This window comes from Oxyura jamaicensis, chromosome 6, assembly GCF_011077185.1.
Source record: "Oxyura jamaicensis isolate SHBP4307 breed ruddy duck chromosome 6, BPBGC_Ojam_1.0, whole genome shotgun sequence".
NCBI classification, from domain to species: Eukaryota; Metazoa; Chordata; class Aves; order Anseriformes; family Anatidae; genus Oxyura; species Oxyura jamaicensis.
The window spans coordinates 4,882,371-4,902,240 of record NC_048898.1 but is presented as its reverse complement, the minus strand read 5'-3'; the positions used below and the strand labels follow the sequence as shown (position 1 = coordinate 4,902,240).

At 37.3% G+C, this 19,870-nt stretch overlaps 1 long non-coding RNA gene across 2 annotated transcripts in view; it reads left to right on the top strand.

Annotated features, from left to right (window-relative positions):
- The first annotated feature begins 4,123 nt into the window (after positions 1 to 4,123).
- Positions 4,124 to 19,870, top strand: part of LOC118169496 — a 149,898-nt gene continuing 134,151 nt past the window's right edge. For both annotated transcript variants that reach the window (XR_004752158.1, XR_004752157.1), the window contains exons 1-3: positions 4,124 to 4,185; positions 11,927 to 11,982; positions 16,802 to 16,868. This is a non-coding gene — a long non-coding RNA (uncharacterized LOC118169496). The remainder of the gene's footprint in view (positions 4,186 to 11,926; positions 11,983 to 16,801; positions 16,869 to 19,870) is intronic.

The window sequence follows — 19,870 nt, the reverse complement described above, 5'->3', positions numbered from 1 at the left end:
CTGGGAAGACTGAGTACTGAAAGGAAGCTTGCAGCTTGACTGGCAGATGCCTGAAACAAGCAAGGAGGCTGAGTGCAGTTGAGAACAGGACCCAAATCCAAGTCTGGGGAGAAGGGAAGTGTCCTTTCTAAGAATCAGAACTCTTGGGTCAGGAAGGAAAAGCTGGAGAGAGAACCATGTAGGGGTTTTGCTTCAACTTGGGAGGGCTTAACAAGCTGATGGTTTTAAAAGAAAATCTGCTGCAGGAGGGCTACACGGCAACCACACTGCGTTAAATGTATTCTTTTGTTCAGTTCTGCCTTGCCACACCTCAAGTGTGCCAATGGGGGGTTTCCAGACACCTGTGGAGTGTTTTTTTTTTTTTTTTTTTTCCTCCGGTATGGAACTACTTCAGCTTCAGGTTTGTGTTGGTTTGTGGTTTTGTTTCCTTCCCTAGGAAAAGAGGTCTTGACTTAGGTTTGTTCTTGGCCTTCAGCATATTATAGCAAATACACAAAATACCCACATTTTTTTTTTTTTTTTTTCTGTTGAGCAGTGATTAACGCTTTTCCCAAGTATCTATCTTCTGTGTTAAGAATGAAGCAGAATACTTGAACTGGTTGTCTTTGATGTACAGATAGGTAGCTTCTAGTTCTGCACAATTTACATCTCATTTTCTAGTTTGTCTTTCCATCAAATAAGTTGTTTAAGATGTGCAAAGCATGTAATCCTTATTAGGTAACAAGCCATGTGACAACTCTGGAAGGTTATATCTAAGGATCATTTAATTTACTGTTTCAGTAGGCTGAGATCATCCTATCACCATATGAAATACATCTTAAAGGTTAATTTTCATTGAAGAACTCAAGATGCTACCGTTACAGATCTTGAAGATACTGGCCCTCCTCTCAGCTCCAAACAGCGGGGAGTCTCTGATCTCAGCACTGAATGTGGATTCCTGTCTATCCAATTTTTTCTGTTCTTTTGAGGACTAATGAGTGTCTCTTTACTGAGAAGAGCAACTTGATACCTGGCTCAATTTATGTTACAAATGTGGCCACCTAAGTCTTAATACATGTGATTTCTTGAGGGCACAGAACAGCAGCATTATTCAAAGTCAGCTGCAGCTGACTTTTTCAGCCATTCTTCATGTAACAGATCTGTCAGCTGGACGCTCAGGAGCAGGGTTAACTAGAATAGTTAAAAGTTGATGGAGACAGCAGAGAACAGTTCCATCATCCTACCAAGCCCAGCATTGTATTTTTCTCCAAGCAGTAAATGAATAAAGTATACATCTGAAAGCTGGCAGGATCTGAATAAAAAAAAAAAAAAAAAAAAAAAAAAAAAAAAAAAGGAAAGAAAAAAGCCTGCACTGACTTCTCAGAATTTTAATGTTATATTTATATTAAAAACTAAGTTTAAGCCATTTAATTCAGGTGCCTGTGAAGGTTGTTGTAATGACCCAAGTGAAAAGTCAATTCTTTGGCATATGTTGTCCCTTGACTGACTATCTGTTCTCCTGGAGAAACTGTATTTTTGATAGTGATAATAATTGAATCTCTCCTCTGATTCAAAAGCTTTGTTTCTGATTAATCAGTCTTGTCAATAGTTTTATGATGCTACACCTATTGGTTGGGAGAGCTGTGGAAAAGCTCCTTATGGACTGTTCTTTTGCAAATACTTTATTTTTGCCAAAAAACAACTGTTTTATGTGGGATTTTTTCTTGTTGTTTGTTAAACCAAGATGTATTTCATTTTTTAAACCACAATGTGAGATAGATGGTAGAAAGTCTGGAGAAGATTGCCTATGGAGTAGGCTGTTCTGAAACATTTTCGTGTAGAATCAAATAATTTAGTTTGAAAAGGACCTATAGAAGTCATCTGGTCCAGCTTTTTCCACTTAGATTTCCTGTGTTTATCAAATGTAAATGGTTGTACAGATATGAAGTGGCTTCCTATACATGAATTTTGCAGCATTAATTTCTTGAGTCCATTCATTCTTAACTATGTCAAAAACCTCCTTCTAATCTTCCATGTCACCAGCTAGCATGCCCTTCCTCAGTTACAGCGGATGATAGAACCATCTCAGCTTGTGCACTAATGCCCAGTTTGTCTCCTGGCTTCAGACTCACTTTCTTCTGTTCTATTTTTCTAAAACAAATTCTCTGTGTGTACAGCATCTAGGATAAACGTCTTGACTTGACCATGTGGCTTTTCTGTGCTGCAGTCTTACAGATAAGGTACAGATTGTTTGCAAAGGTTAACTTGATCAGGAATAAATGATTTGCAAGTATTATGAATCTTCCTGAAAATATATTTTTAAGATATATGTACTTCTATATTTGTTTTTTGTAACAGTTTGACGTGGGTCACAAATGTCATCTATTTTGGCTTCTACTTAGCAGATTAATCATGCAATTAGTAGATCACTAATACTCATACAAAATGGTACAGATAATCTTCAATGAGGGTATTTTTTCTTGTTCTCTGAAAGTAGCCAGTGACCTCTCAAATACCAATACTGCAGCTGTTTCTACCTGCAGAAGAGACACAGGCTTGGCTCCATGTCTGCAGGAACACCACTGGGAATTTCCATCTAACAAAAGCATGTAGAGTCCCAAATAGTTCCCAAGATGGTTGTTCTTGTGACAAAACCAAAAAAAGTATCCTTTTTTCTTCTTTTTTTTCTCCCCTTCCCATTGCCATAGGGTTTTAAAATGTAAACAATTTTCCTTTGCTATCAGCTTAGAGGGGTAAGAAAAAGGGAAAAAAAAACTTTTTTCTTGTACTAAAATCTTTGTTTGCTTTCTTTGTTTTTATCCATATTTATAGCCATATGGAAATAGGAAAAAACAGAAATCAAATTTCTAAGTTAATTCAAGCATGAAATATGAAATATTTAAGAACTTGAAACACTTTGATCTTTTCCAGTGAAAATATCTATTTCATTACATAGAACTGATTGCTTATTTTCTGGCAATGTATTTTTTGTTTTAAAATACAGACTTGGAAAAAATGCATTTTGTCAAAAATTGACTATTTTTGACACAACTCAAATTGTTTATCAGGTTTAGGATAGATTGTAGCCTGAGAGACAAAGAAATGCTGGCATGCCCTGCAGTTTTGATAATAACTTCCCCTTTTTGAGGTTACAATGGGACACAGTCCTGTTGTTACTTCATGTGGAATAATGCTTTTTTTTTTCCCTTCATTCTTGGTTACTCCAATGTTTTTATTTTTTTATTTTTTCTAAATTCAAGAATGTATTAGCATAGAGATTCAAACCTTTATATCACAAATTCATGCGTTTTGTGATGCCATCCTGGAAAGTCAAGTGAAAGTGAGCTGGGGAAGTCTGTTCTGTGTAAAGACAAAGGGAATGTTTTGTCTTTACCTCAGTGAGAAAAGGGAATCCCCTTTAAAATCTTTTTTATTGGGGGAGATTCAGAGGTTCATGTTGAGCAGATTTCAGATACAGTCTGAAAGTTGTTACACTTTAAGAATAATTCAGGAAATGCTGCATGGAAAAAAAAAAAAAGGTACATAAATCTCAAGAAGAACACATTGCAGCTGAAAGTAATTTTAAGTTCCTTAATTGAGAAAGACATTTAGTGTGAAGTGTTGAAGATCTGGGTTAACATAAGTAATAGTGCTTGAATGAGGTGATGAGTTGGCTATATGTGGAGTGGGCAGAGGGATGGCGCACAGTCTTTCTTTGGCTAGAGCTGACACAATTTGCTAAGATGGTCATGAAGGGGTGTGAAGACAGCATGTCTGTGTTTGCACACCAAGGCATCAGCCTAGCTCTGCTGCCTCACGCTCTGCTGCTGGTTCCTTCCTAGCTCCATAGGTGTGTTAGCACCTGGCATTTAGAATGACCTCGTCTGTTATGTTAGAACTGAGATCTCATGCCTAAACTGGTTCTTGGGTTGTATGACCAAGCTAAGCATAACTCCTATTTTACGTAGTGACGCAACAAGAAATGGATCAGTAAGTAAGATTATCCAGGTAGCCTGAAGTTCAGACTTGCTGGTGCAGGTACTGTGGGAGACACAAACATAGGTAGAGATGGATAAGTAAAATAAAATACAGGCCTGATCTGGCATAGTAAGGTGACCATTTTTTTTTTCTTCCTTTTTAAAACGGGGAGCAAAATACATCCAGGGAATATTATAAACTCTTCTGGTCAAGGTCCCTGTTTTTATGGTGAGTAGAACGACATGATTTAAATAAAGGCAAATGAGTAGAAGAGACACACGGTGGTCTCCCCAGAACACTTCAGTTTATTACTTGAGATTATTGCTTTACTTCCACTAATAAATAAAATATTTAAGAAATCCCAGCAACTTAGATCGGATATTGACCATATTATATTCTTAATTAAAAAATTACAAGGAATACTACTGAAAACAAAACAGATTAATTGGAGAAAAGCACTGTATAGGAAAATGTTCATATTTCAATATTGCTGTGTGGTAAGCGTGGACTAAGCGAAGATCCTCCTACTTAGGGAGGAGATGATAACAGATTCTTTAGGATTTTTAAATAAATCTTACAAATGGTATGTGTGCTTCCGTTTCATATGGACTTGTCAGTATCATTCTTAAGGACTCCCCAGACAAAGCAGTATTGTATTTTTCATTGATAATTTCAAATGAACAAGATGACATGGTAAATGGATGCCGGGGGAAAAAAAAAAAAAAAGTTTTGAATTTAATGTTCGTGATTAGAAAACTGGATTTTGTTAGTTATCTATTTTTCCAATTTCATGTGTATGGCTACATGCCTTAGAGCTAGTGTGTAGACACGGCAGCACTCAGTTTTCAGGCTCATGGCTTCTACAGTCCTGTCAGGTGGCTTGCTGCAATGTGTAGGGGAAGTGGATTTTTTGAGTAATACGTTGATGAGGGGGGGAAAAAAGTCAATTGGTATCCTCGTTTAAAGTATGAGTAACATACCGCAGTTATATGAACTGTTCAGATCAGGAATCATGTCTATATATGGTTTAATATACTTGATGGTTCAGAAATGATTGTGGTAGAAGTACTCAGAATTTGAGTAGTTGAGACTTGAGTAGTTTTCTGCCTAAAACCTAAAATGTCTTGTAACCTTCCAAAAAATACATTCAGATCTATGAAACAATCTTCAGACTTGAAGCAGAAACCTTGGTATAGCAGGCAGCAGTGGGGTTCCTCTTTTTGTCCTTCAGGCGAAAGCAGGCAAATTGTGATGCTTGGAAACATTGGTCTTTGTGTCAAGTCCTGGCATCACTGTGCAACACTATTGTGTCTTTATGTTCTGACACGGTTGTAATGGATTGTTGTAACATGTTTCTTTTTTTTTTTTTTTTAATTATCAGACATCATGAACTTTTCATACTAGAAAATGTCTAGGATGTATTGGTTGTAAAGGCAGGATCCTACTAAGCATGGCTGCACAAGTGTAATCTTAAATATAGAGGGTAAGTGCGTGTGACTGTACTGGTATAACAGACCCAGAATCCAGTTACAACCAGTGAAAATTGTGATATAAGATAGCATGAAATCTTCACTTGTACACATGAAAATCTGAAGACCGTAGTTAAATTGTTTTTTTTTTTTTCTATTACTCAGTACCCAGAATAAAGTGCTCTTTAACTAAACAATTTCATTTATTTTAAGTGCACCTTTATTTAAATACTGATTTGCAAAATCTGAAAAGACCTTCAGAACCATTAAGTCCAACCATCAACGTGACTTACCAAGTCCCACCACTAAACCACATCCTTTAATGCCACGTCCAGTCATTCCTTAAATAGCTCTGGGTGGGGACTTGACCATTTCTCCTGGCAGCATTTTGCAATGCGTAACTACCCCCGACATGAAGCAGTTCTTCCTAACATCCAGTCTGAGCCTGCCTGGCACAACTTGAGGCCGTTTCCTCAAGTTTCTCTGGGCAACCTGTTCCAGTGCCTCTCCACCATTTGAGTGAGGAAATATAAATCTTTTTCCATATAAAAAGATTTGCATTTCCATTCAAAGAAAAGTGTGAGTCCTGACTCTTGGCACCATGTTTTAATATTTTTAAAGTACCTTGATACTTACTTTTCCAAAGAGACCCGGGAGATGGGGTGGCTGGTTGGGCAATATTGATTATTTTATCATGATTGGTGAGAGTTGAAAGGCTATCTATATATGCTAGTGAAGTAGCTGCTCCGTCCCTTGTCCTTTGTAGCTTTTTTAGGGATCTGAAGAAACTTTTTCTTGCTACCTTGGAAATTCTGTTTTTACTGGTGGCTTATATCTGCCTCGCAGTTTTGAAGTAAATGTGTTGTGGCAGCCAACAAGCAGCCCTGACTGTTAAACAGGGGAGGAAGGTTTTGAAAAGCTACACATTGGCTAATGCTTCCTGCAGACAAACTCCATTTTCTCTTCATAAGAAAGCTGCTGCCCCTCTGCGTTGGGACAGAGTGAAACTTGGTGGCTAGCCAGCTTTTAAGAGCAGGGTCAGTTTGGGACTACTTTCAGGGCTTGTAAGGGAGCGCAAATAACAGCATGAGAGATTTGTAGCAGCATTTTGTAATGCTGGTTAGAGCTTAAATATAGAAAGGAGAAGCAGCCTTCATGAGAACGTGGGATGAGGTCAATAAGCAAGTCACAAAGAAGTCGAAGTTTTGAAGATTCATTTATCTAGATGTCCAAAGGAGAAGCCTACACTGGTGCAAGCATTTTGAAGTAGAATTAAGAAATCTCACAGGACATCCATATTCTTTTCAGTTGGGTAATTGTTTGGTGTGAGCTTTCTTTTATAAACTTAAAATGCAAGTCTTAACGTTGGAAATTTTAACTTGAAGAAAAAGTCCATTTCTGTATTTGATAGAATGGTTGTCTGTTTTTTTTACTACTTGTAAAAACAGAAGTAGAATTAATGCTCTCCAATACCTATAGGACTGTGTAGGTGTAGCATTCTGTAGTGATGATAATATCCAGAATTAGGGACTAGTATATGGTATTTCTTATTCCTTTTAGAAAAATAGGAACACTTTGGTTTTTTGAGGTTCAACCAGCTCCTTAATCTAAAATTTTCCTTTCCAAGTAGAAGGGGTGATTGAAAAACTTTGTCAGAAGTGAGAGTTTCACACATTTTTCTGGGTATACTCGTCCTATCCAGCCCTTTTTTCAAAATCATACAAATACTATCACCCTGTCAGCTCACAGACTATAATTCTGTGAAAAAAATTAAACTCCAAACATACGGATGCTACAGAATGACAAAATGTTTACCTCTTGAAGAATGTGCATTAATAATATGTAAACTTTACAGAAACATCTAAAAATCACACGGTTGCTAGTCTGAAGTGCTAAAATCATTACTGGCTTGAAGTGATGTGGGTTTTCTTTTTTAAACTAGCATCTGTTTTGTTTGCAATCTCTAGTTAGCCTTTAGAATTCCTTCATCAAGTTTTACTTTATAGCCTTGTTGAGTGGAAATTTCGCTGCAGTGTCTATGCTACTTCAGTATTGATCACATGAATGAGGAATGGGAATTTCGAAAGAAAATAAAATGAAATAGTGTGCAATTGTGTGGTTATTAGCAGTTCTGAGGGAACTGAAAGTCAAGAATGTAACATGCACAAGACAGAAGAGAGAACCTCAAGTGCATGTGCCGCTCTTTCGTGAAATGTGGTGTTATTTCTGTAGTGAGGTATCACAGGATCCTGATCTCTGTATCGTTGCATCTTGCAAAGAAAGTATTGTTTTTTTCATACAATGAAACATCAACATCTGAATTCAGATTTACCATGCAGCTTCACACTGCAGTTACTAAAGGACATAGGCTCAACACAGTGAGAAAATCAGCTTGTTAAAGCTCAGTGCAAATTCATTTTTTCAGTATCCTTGGAATAAATACTGCACAGAAAACACAAATTTATGTTTCCAGACATGGCCTTACTTTGGTTTGCTTGGTCTTTGAAAGGAACCATTTTTGCCTCTGGTGAGACGAGCAGCAGTGGGATCCAGCCCCTTGTACTGGAGCTTTGGTATTTTAAGGGTGCGAAGAGGCATAGATTCAAATCTGCTTTGAGGTGAATCTTTCCATGATAAATCCTGTGACTATGATTCTGTATTCTCTTGAAAGTTTTAGTATCACAGTGACATACACATTTTAAACATACCTATTTGTTACTTCTTTAGATAGAGGAAGCATATTGTTGAATCCTGACTTGAGGAAATGTGATTTTTAAACAATGATTTTATAACTACCTATTTTCATACCTTTATAATAACCTGCTATTTCTTTCCCACACGGCATCTTTTCTTTCAGAACCAGGGATATTTTCAGTGTAGTGTACTGACATTTCTTCACAGTCCAAAAGAATTGCTTTGAGAGGCATTTTGATAAGATTCTTAAGTGAATGAAAAGATTGAGCACAAGCAAAGAACTGTATTAAGCACCTTATTTTTAATCCTTACTAAGTCATTAAAATGGGTGTATATTTGCATGTGAAAGCTGCTGTATTATCATTCCAGTAGAACTGTTGATATAAATAATGCCAGTCACTGTCTTAACTTCTATTTTATTTTTAGATGGAGAAGCCTCTCTGGAGAAACACCAATTCCTATTTAATTGCCTTAGAATTTTACAGCTAGAGATGAACCCATTAATGAATCACGCATTGCTGTGAACTGATAGGATTGCTGAAATGCCATATAGTCTAAAATTGCCATCTTTGAAAACAAAGGATTAAAACAAACCAAACCAAAACAAACAAAAAAAAAAAACACACATGCACACACACAAAAAAACAACAAACCAAAACAAAAAAAACCCCTTGTCTGTCTTCAAGAAGCACGGCTAAAAGTATGTAATACAAAACCTTGGTTGTTAATATTGAAAGGCTTTATTTATTGGGGAATAACAATGATACTTCTGTGGTATTGTGTCTGTACGTGTGGTTACGTACCTTAGTAGAGCTTTTGGCAGTTACAGGGTGGAATGACAGAAAAGCTGATGATGTTTTCAGCTATATTAAAGAAACAGTAGGACAGGCTTGCACAGGGAGATGAAGAGCTGCGGTTTCCCCACTTGGAGCAAAACTGGGGCATCCAAACGTTCTCAAGCAGGTATTAAGGACACACAGTGAAACTTCAGCTTCGTCAGAAGGGTTGGAGGTCTGAGAAGGACACATTCGTGAGTTGTTCCCAGACATATCGCAGCTGAATGAGTTCTTAGAGATAGGTAGTAAGGGAGGGGCACAGGACTTTGCCTGGCTGGAAGGGGAATGAGAAACAGTCTATAAAGAACTATTTAAGGAAGGAAAAATTGGCAAGAGAGAATTGAAAATTTGAGAGTATCATATTCCCAAGTATAGGAAATTTAATCCCATTTTTCAGTTCTTGATTTATTTCTCCATTTGTGATGTGGGTACTAGAAAATCATAATCTCCTGCATAACAGTTGTACTCTGCCCATCAGTCAGAAGATGTACAGAAGTGTTACTCCTTTTGTACTGTTACAACTTGCCAAAAATTAACAATGATAAGGAACTGGTTATAGTTACTCATCTCTTTAGTAATCCATCTTGATTTCTTGATTTGGACATGTTACCGAAGGTAGAATTCACCACCTCAAGGTTAGATGGAACTCCAGATTTAGTGGCTTTTCTTTTTTTCCAAGAAAATGTCAAGGAGAGGACAAGAATTTGCAGGTAATCATGAAGTAGAACTAGGCCTTTAGTCAGTGCGCGCTCTTCACAGACACTAATGCCTTGAAAGTATCTCAGACTTCTATGCTGACACCCTTGAGTACATCACAGAGGAAGAAATCAATGAGGCGGTGATTTTTGAGGATCTCATAGATGGAAATCTTACCCAGGTGGGCTGGTTGCCTTTTCAGAAGTGTCTCTGGAGCAGAGAAATCCATCAAAGACCTAGCATTAAGGAGGGGCAGCTGTACAGTGCAGGCTGCTCTACTGAGCATGCCATGTTTGATCTAAGCTTTTCAGGAGAGGGAGAGTCAAGGGGAGGGAGGGGAAATCTTTAGAACTGTTGTCCTGGAGCAGCTCTCCAGGAACATGGGGGAATGCTATTTGAAGACAAATTGTGTGGTTATCTTTGTGCAGAGCATTAATAGGGGAAGCCTTGGGTGAAGTTACTCATCTTATTTTCATTTCCAAATGGGAAGTCCAAAATTGCTACAGTTATGAAGCTGCTCAGCAAAGGACTAAGAAAAACAGTTTCACCCAAACAAGCAGAAACAGAGTACATAGCAAGTGACAAGAAAAAAGGAATAAATAAGGTGTAAAATGAAAAGACAATATTCCTTGTTTTGATTATATTAAATGATAGAGGGAGAAAGAAGGATTGTCCTTTGTCCAGGAAGAAATTATGGAGTGCTTTAACACAGAATAGGCCTCAGTAGCATGTTTGCTACCACCTTGAACTGAAAAGGAGAGAAAAACTTTGACTTTCACAGTTTATGAAAACCACAATTACTGTTTGATCTTTCTTAGTTGTTCTGTGTTCAGGTATAGCTAAGATCAGATTTCCCTGTCCTGATCGCCATCACATCATGTTACAGGAGAGAGTCTGTGCTGTAAAGAACAGCCTTTGGATAGAACCCCCATTTGGTTGGAGCTTGATTGAAACTCCCAGGTTGCATTAATTCTGGACTTTGAAAGTTTTGTAATCAGTGCAATGTATTGAGAGAGAAGGGCCACAGATATGATCTGCCAGGTTTTACCAAAACTGTGTGCTCCCCTGCCTCCCCCAAGTATTCCTTATAAACAGATGAGTTGTATTAACTAGTAGATGCTCAGACATGCCTGAGAACTGAATTGCATTTCAAGGAGGCTGAAATTTGTAGTGTTACAGTGATCTCTGAAAGCCTAGTTAAAGGCAAATGTTGCAAGTGTGTTAACTAGGCAATTAGATGTGGATATGTAATCCCTGAAAATACAACTCTGGTTCTATGATAGATGTACCTGAGACAAAACAGATGTTTTGTTTGGAGGATTTTTATCCACAGATACCTTACACTGAAGAAAGGATTTAAGACTATATAGATGGTAAAGCTACATCTTAAATGAATGTAGGCTACGTAAGGATTTATTTATTTTTTGATTTGAATGAGTAAACCTTAGAACAGGTATTGATAATAAAATACTACATTCATTTCCAGACTGCATGTACATGCTTAGATTCCTTCTTTTCCATTTTGGTATCTTTGGCTCTATGGGCTTTAATTGCATTTCCTTTTTCATCTTGGAAGTTTTCTTTAGATCTTTTTGTATTTATCAAGGAAGTAGATGGTAGCTACTGGTAAAGAAACCTTATTTAGAATGATGCCAGCAAATACTTTTTGGTAGAAATCAGTACGAGGCCAAGAAGCCTCAAAACTGCACAAATAAATTACCATTTTTCTCACAGTGTCTTACTTTCCTATTTCTAGTCAGTTGTAATGTGCTTTTAGAAAAAAAAATAACAATATTCTTTTAATGTCCTATTTTGACTTGAAAACAAAGGGGTTTGTTTTTATAGTCTAAAATTGTTGTTTTAGGTCACGAACCATTTATGAAGGGAATTACTCTAATATATGACATTTTTAATATCTTCATTTGCCTACTGATTGAAGGATTATTGCACATTCTTTGCATAGTTCTAAAATTATTTGCTGATTGTATGCATGTTTTATCAGAGTAGTATACATGTAAAGAAAACTGCATGCTGATAAATAGATCTGCCTTGGACCTATTTCACTAATACAGTCATTCAGAAACTCAGTGTGATGATGGTCAGTCATTGATGTCTTGAAATTTGTCTATTTTACCTAAAATACGTAGATACAACGTTGAGAGAATACTAATACGACTTGACAAAAAAACTCTCAAACCATAAAATACTGTGAGTTGTTACAGTAGTGCCCCATGACACATCACTGTGAATTAATGCTGTTTTTCATTCTTTCAGGCCCACTTGTATTCAGTGAGGTTAAAGAAGTTCCAGAGATCACACCCAAGAAAACGGTGTGTTTTTTCTTTTTTGCTTTTATAATCTTGATTTATTTTTTTTCTTGGCCAATTGTGTTTTTTTTTTTTTAGATTGGGTGTTATATAATGATCTGCAGAGGGACTTGGTTCTGTGCTTTGCCCATATGAATTTCAGTCAATACAATTAATTTAGCTGTGCAAGTTTTAATACCATTTGCAATAAGAATGTGTCTGAGCCCACTGTAAGTTGTACATAAATTTTCTTGAAGTTTTTGCTGCGTTTTCTAGATCACTCTTTCTAGATGGAACTAAATGATGGGGAACTTGAAGCACTTATGAATATTTGTGACCTAAGCATAATTTTTATTCCAATGTGTGTATGTCCCTCACTTCTTTGGTGATGGCTGAATTAATTTAGTAATTACTTCCCTCTCTATTGACTACTTGAGTAATTACTAGAATAATCATTAAAGTAATTACTTCTTTGTTGACCAAGAGCAATCTTGTTGGTAAAAATCCATACATGTTATCAAATCAAAAGTTGAAAGCATTTCTAGTACACAACTGGTTCACCAGAGAAAATTTAAGAAGTTACATGATGAGGTGCATCCAGGTGGGGAGTGCTCCTTCCCCTGCACAGGCACTGTGCCCCTGCTTTCTTCTCAGACTACTCCGTGTCTCAGGTCAGTTGGAAAGAAAAGGCAAATTCCCTGAGGTGGGTAGCATAGTAATTCACCATAATTAGAAGCTCTTACACCATAGGTATTGGATTGTTCTTAAGAATAAGACAGCCTGAGTGCTGAAAATGTTGACTTTGTGTGGACTGTCTCATGCAGACTTAGCCCAATGGCCTTCTGTGAGAAAATTACTAATAAATTAGTAAATGAGAACTTGTAACAGTCAAAACTTACACACTTGATTCAGTAGAGCTCTTCAGTAGAAACTGAAGTGATTGAGTGAATTGGGACTTCAGTTCTCCACAAAAGGCACACTGTGTTATTAGTGGAGCAGGGCTTTCCCAATGATATGACGGTACCTTTTTGACCAAATACTTGAATGGTGATAGTAGGAAAGTCAAAGTCCTACTTCTGCCTTTAAATGAACTTGCAAAGCAGCAAAATTTAGCTACTAATGTGTTTTTTTTCTTTCTTAAGCTTAATGTTTTAAATCAAATAAAGCTGTCCTTTGTTCATGACCTGAATGAGGACATGGCCCTCATTACTACACAGTAACCTGTCTTTGCTAATCCTTCAGCTTGGCGTGTTAGTATATATGCTGTCTCTAGGTTTCCCTGCAGCTTTGAAGAAAACTTGAACTTACTCCGCTAAACATTAGTGAAGTATCAGCCAACTTGCCATTTTAGGCATTGTGCCTAAGAAATTTGAAAGTACACTCATGGGTGGGCATTGAAAAGGCTCTGGCTCGCAGAGGGATCCTCTTGTCGTAAATGACAGAGAGCATCACAGTACCATAGTTGAGGTATTCTGAGGGGAATTTCCCAGCACTTAAATGTTTCTTTTGGGTAAAGGATTGGAAAGAGATCTCACCTAGTAAATGTTCCGTTGTGTTTTACTTTGAAAATCTGTCCTGACAGTCTTTCTGTTGACTGTCTTCCATTAGCTTATTCTTAGCTATTGAGTCGTCCAAGTTTATTTTTTAAAGAGGTGCTATATGTAAATAACATGTCATTCACGAGCACGTATGTTTTGAGATTCCCATATATAATAAGGAGGACTACAACCTCTCTGATAATGACTTACACAGGAAATGTAACCATATTATCTTAGCAACTGACACACTCTGCTGTAAAGCATGCAGAAGTCCTCCCAGATGTTGGCTGGAGTTCTTTTTCTAGCTGTCAAAGACTTGTCAAGCGTTAGCATTTACAGTAAGGCTGGTTAATAAGATACTATATCTGACTTACCTGTGGGTTGCTGATTAGTTTGGTGTTTATGTCAAGACATTTGGAAAGGATTGTAGTGTTGTAGAGGTTATCTAATAAATGAATGTGGAAAAATCAGGTTACGGCAGTCAAAAGCCAATATTGCAAACTGTACTGGGTGGTTTTCAACTCTTTCAGGTTTCTGGAAAAAAATAACTCCTCCATTTCATTTCAGTGTTTTCCCTGAGTACAGCACTACCCTTATTTCAGTTTTATGGTTATCTGCAGTGCTTGGAGGTCAGCCAGTTTGACCAGAGAGCTACAGCCAGGCCATTTTATAATCTTGAGGTACTTAGCACTGAAGATTCCCTGCAAAGATTACAGTATTGAATTGAAATTACTCTCCATACGTTGAAAGTATGTTAAATGCCTTGTGCTTGAAAGGGGCAGCTGGTAGGGCAGAAAGTATTTTATCTACATTGAGTTAAGATCGGTCTAATTGTCCACATTAGCAATCAGGGAAGGCATCATAGGAAAATGGAGAGTGAAGGAAATGGAAATAAAAATCCATCAGGAGTGTTGATTTTGAGGCTCCTAGCTGCACAGCTAGCCTTACCTTTGAATTAGGGATGGGGAGTGTCCTTTGTGGGTTTAGGAGGGAGGGAGAAAGGGGGGCCAGTAACCAAAATACTATAGCAATAGTTGGCTGTATAATTTTACAGGAGTATCATAGAATATTTGTATAGAAGCCTCATGATGATAGCTTAGCATTACATTTGTAATGAAGTGTGGTCTTTAGTTGTAACCCTTTCATAATATGAAGCTACTAAATACTACAGTTGTTGTTGACTTGATTGTCATTTTTAGAGAATACAGAAGCAATAAAAACCTTTAGTGGCTTTCTTTATTTTTAAGAAAGCTTTTCTGAATAAAGTGCATTTTAATCTCCTATAGCAAATAAGATTGTATAATTCTTATGAGTTTCAAAATTCCCTAAAAGTTAGTTTCATAGCTGTTCCATCACTTACTTTTCTCTAGCTGGTTACCTATATTGTAGCTTTTTATTGTAACTTATGTTAGGTCAGTGTTTAAAAACAGTAATGACTTAGAAATTGCTTTAAAGATTAATAACCCCATTTGGGTGATGTACAGTGATTTATAAAAATGGTGCTATAATCAGAGCACTTAATGATTTTTTGTGTTTGTGATGAACACATGTACAATTACAATAACAAAAAAGACAGCTTTTGAGTCTGAAAGAAAGTTATATATGTAAACTTAATTTCCTAAGGTCTATTACTACTGTCGTGATAAAAGGGCCCCCACCCACGATATCGTTTTCCTCATGTAATATTTTCTTTCTTGAACTTCGTGTTGGCCTAACAGAGAGCTAGTAGTAGTGCAGTAATGTGAACTGGGTTACCTTCTTGCCAGTGGCTGTAAGTGGTTATCTAGAAAAAACTAATAAAGTTGGTGATAACGGGGATAATGACAATAAAAATCCTAGTAAACCTTTCTTCTTTAAAGTATGCCTTTCACGAGGCATGGAAGCTGTCTAGAAGATGGCAGTTTAGTAATATGCAGCAAAGTGTATTCTACGAACTGATGTCATCTAGGGAGAGAAGGTAGATGTCAATGTGTGCCAGCCCTATCAGGCTGTTCTTGTTGACTTAAAAGTTCTTCCACTTACTTCATTGTGCACCGATTTCTAGAATAAAGGCAATACTAGCCCTCTGGAAATGAAACAAAACAAGGAAATGGGATTTCTGCGGGTTGCTGCATTCTGAGGTCAATTTTAATGCTTTCTGGGGTCTCAAATTACTGTTCTGATGCAGGCAGACTCAATTTACCTGTTATCTCTTATTCAGGACATCCAAGCTATCTTTCATTCACTACATACTGCATCAAAAATAAACTGATTTCCCTTTGAGAAAGAAATACTGTGTTCAAGGAAAAAATAATCTGTATCTGGTAAGCATGAAGTTTATGTTTGGAATTTGAACAAACCTTTTCTTCTGGCCCCCATTCTGCCTTCAGTCAAGACCAGCTAATTTCCTTAGGCTCTGTTGGGGAGGCCATTCTTTAATGTTTGAGCCTTTTCCCTATGTCTGTGGTAAGGTTGGCAGCTATTTGTTACTGTATCTTAGATATTTGTGGAAGTAACACTCCTAAACAATTCAACCAGGAAAATAAGCATGAGGTACATGTGAAAATTTCTTTGGATACAGAAGATGAAGAGAAATGGGGTGGTTGGTGGGAAAACTAGGTGTTTGATCAGAGCAGAGGCAAGATTTGCAACATTTGGTTTCTGGTTTGTTGCATAGGCACTGGAGTTAAGATAAACTCCAAATAATAAAACTGTAGAGGCTATAGAGCATGACCTGTTTGTATGTTCTTACAGGCCCTGTCAGCAGCTACATGCTGCAATCAGTTCAAGATGTACCAGTAGAGGGTAGATTGAGATTAGATGTTAGTAAGAAATTATTCACTCAGAGTGTGGTGAGGCACTGGCACAGGCTGCCTGGAGAAGCTGTGGCTGCCCCATCCCTGGGGGTGTTCAAGGCCAGGCTGGATGGGGCTTTGGGCAGCCTGGGCTGGTGGGAGGGGGCCCTGCCCATGGTAGGTGGTTAGAACTGGATGAACTTTACAGTCTCTTCCAACCCAAACTGATCTATATAGTTCCATTCCAACATCAAAGGTTTTAAGAGTGAAGAAGTCTGCTTTGACTGTACCTTCACATAGTCAGGTAAGCACACCAACAAGAAGCTATCTGACAGGATACAGCGATCACAATGGCATAGAAAAATCAGAGAGAAAGTACATTGTTTATACCATTTGTCTACTTATGCTCTGAAACCACTGTGTTCTCAAAATCTAGTTTTCTCAAATAAAAGAGATTCAAAAATAAATCACCATAGAATCATTCTATAAATCACTTCAAAAAAATCTAATACTCTAATACATTTATTTCAGATTATCCAAAGATGATGTATCTTTGCTCAGATTTCATACCACCATGGATGAGTGCTGTCTGTAACAGGTACCAGTCAGTCTGAGAGTCACTTTATTTGTTGCAGTGGAGTTAAAAATTATTCTAACCTTTTCAGGTCAGATTTTTATTCCAAATGTTGGCAGAAGGATATTACTTGCATAGATAATTCAAAACAACCTGTTTGCATTTTCTTCACTTGAGACTTTGTGTAAGGAAAAAAGAAAAAATATTTTAAAAAATCCAAGTGGAAAAAAAATGCAAATGTAGTTTCCAATTTGCTATTCAGTTTGTAATCCTAATTCAAATAAAGTCAGAATTTGCCTTTAGCAAATTTGGATTTAGCAGAGAATGGAAACCTATTCTTTGATGCTGTGCTGGGAAAGAAGAATGTATCTTGTTTAATATGATAGGACTTAAGCATATGCATAATATGAAGCATACAGTTACCACTGCAGGTAATGTTCTCTAATTAAGCTTTAGTACAGTGCAAATAAACTCAGATCTGACATGCTAGAACACATTATTTCAGGAAATAATTTGTGCTTTAATGCTATATGTAACATTTTGTGGTGTTTTCTAAATGTGACCCTGAATTAAAGAGTTGGATTGAATAAGTTGGACTTATTTTTTGCACAGCTCTGCAGAATAATGAAGGTGAGTAGGAGTATGAAACTGTATTGTATTATCCAACAGATCACAGAAATCAAAGCCCAGGATTGATAGCTTTTCTAAGGCACCTATGTTATATGGGGAATTTCTGAAACTTCTATAGCCATATCGCATATGTTGAGAGGAGCCAAATGAGCCTTGTGATAATGTTTGAATTCTGCAGACCTGTTCTCCCCACCTGTCTTCATCCGTCATTATTTGCTTTTCTAGTCTTGAGTTTGACCAACTAGATTTTTTTTTCCTCTGATAGTGCTGGAAAATTAACAAACTTCTGCAGAGTTATTAATCTACTGGAAAGGCTTTTAGTGATCTTTCTTGACACCATTCAAGCAGTAGTTCAGTCCTTAAATTTAATGGAGTATAAGGTAACAAGCCTCCTGTTGTAAGTAATGAGCTCCATATCCAACTGTTGTCTAGCTGTTCAGAAGAGAATTCGTCTGTGCTTTACTAGGCAGACAGAGCCCTTGCTAAAATTCTCTACTGAAACATTTTTTTTAAGTTAAACAGAACTGTCAAAATATGAAAAATCTATTTTTTGGGGGTTGGGTGTGGGAGGTGTCTGCTTTGTTTGTATTTTTTTTTTTTTTTAACATTTCTTATGTTTATGTAATAAATAGCCTCTACCATGTGCCTGTTTACACTTACTAACAACTCCTAAATGTAATTGTTTAATAGAAGTATAGCAAGTTTTCCATTGTTATAATCACAGCTAGCTAAAGGAAGACAGCAGCCCTTGGAATAGTAGCATAGCTCTACTTGGGCATGTTGAAGTTCACAAACAGTAGTTACGAAAGAAGCCTCTTCCCCAGCACTGTGCATGAAACTTTAACTTACTGCTCTTCACACTTTGTGTGGCCCAAAGAGAACAGGAACAGAAGGATTAGAAAAAAAAGAAAATGGGTAGAAAATAAAGAAAAACAAAACAAAACAAAAACAAAAACAAACAAACAAACAAACAAACAAAACAAACAAACAAAAAAAACAGAAGTATGCAGATTTTTGCATCTTTTTATTTGCAAGAGAGCTTTTTTTGTAGTCTTAAAATGCAGAGCTTTTACACAGGTCTATGTTATGTGTGTAGAAGCTTGTGACACTGTTTCACAATATTCAGGAGTGACAGCAAAGTTGCATTCTGAGCAGAACTGATCTTATGGGAGATTCCCCTTGTGAGCATTCAGCTAAGTCAACACAAGTCTCCATACATTCACCTTGGTGACATGCTGTGTACTTACAAACTGCAATCAGCATTCAGTTATCCATGTGTACATGATCTGGGTTTTGCACTTCCTGTGCTACAGGTGCAGAATTCATCTAGTTCCATGCAGGGCTGTCAATTGTGGCAGGTCAGATCTGCTGCCACAGAAAAAGAGCTACCCTGCTCCCTGGTTGTCTCAAATACAAAACCAATTAACTTACCTTTGCATGTATTGCAGCCTTGAGCCTGCTCTTACAAATCTGTTAGCATTAAATGAACTTCTGCAGAGTTAGCCAGTGTCACATGTCAGGAACTGGAAACATAAAGAACTATAGCATATTAATTAAATGTTTGCCATTTCAGCTAAAGTCCAGGTGGGTTTGTTAGCTCCAGCTTAGCGTTGCTTCCATGGGAGATTTAGGTATTTTTTGCAGAGCTGCATGTGCCTTGGCACTAGGTCACCTTGTCCTCTGGATGCTGGAGGTGTTGTGTGAGTGGGTACACCAATTTCTCATGGTAAACCTCACATAAAAATGCATACATAGTACAGGCTTTCCAGATACTTTGGAGTGAAACATATTTGTACTTACTGACATCGGCACTTCGTATCCAGACCTGTGCTCTGCAGAATGCCCTGTAATTCCGTACCTCCAGGGTTCTGCTGTTTAAGCTATGCTTGTCCATACCGCCAATTAATGGAGCACTGACAGTATATGGAAATCAAGCATCTGTGGACAAGCAGTTCCTCTCCTCACCAGAGTCAGGAGTAACTAGGAATGAGTAGGGCATGAAACAGTAACTGAAACACTACTTCAGAGTCCTATATGGAACAAACATATGGTCTGAGAACATGCTGTATCTCATCCAGCAAGCCTTTTGTTTGCGATGCTGCATACCTCCATCAAGCTCTGAAAACCTCTCTAAATTTTTGTGATGGATGTGTTGCTGCAGTGTGGTCAACCATCACATATGGTTATGCCCACTTGTATCCAAATACATCATCACATTCATCCCAAGGTACTGCCAATTGCCATATGGTAATCAGTTTTGTAATTTACATTCACCTGTTGGAATTAATCTCCTTGTGTAGATAGGCCTAGCCATTTTAATGATAGGCCAATAATGCATTCAAACACTGGTCAAGGTAAAAAAAAAAAAAAAAAAAAAAAAAAAAAAAAAAAAAAAA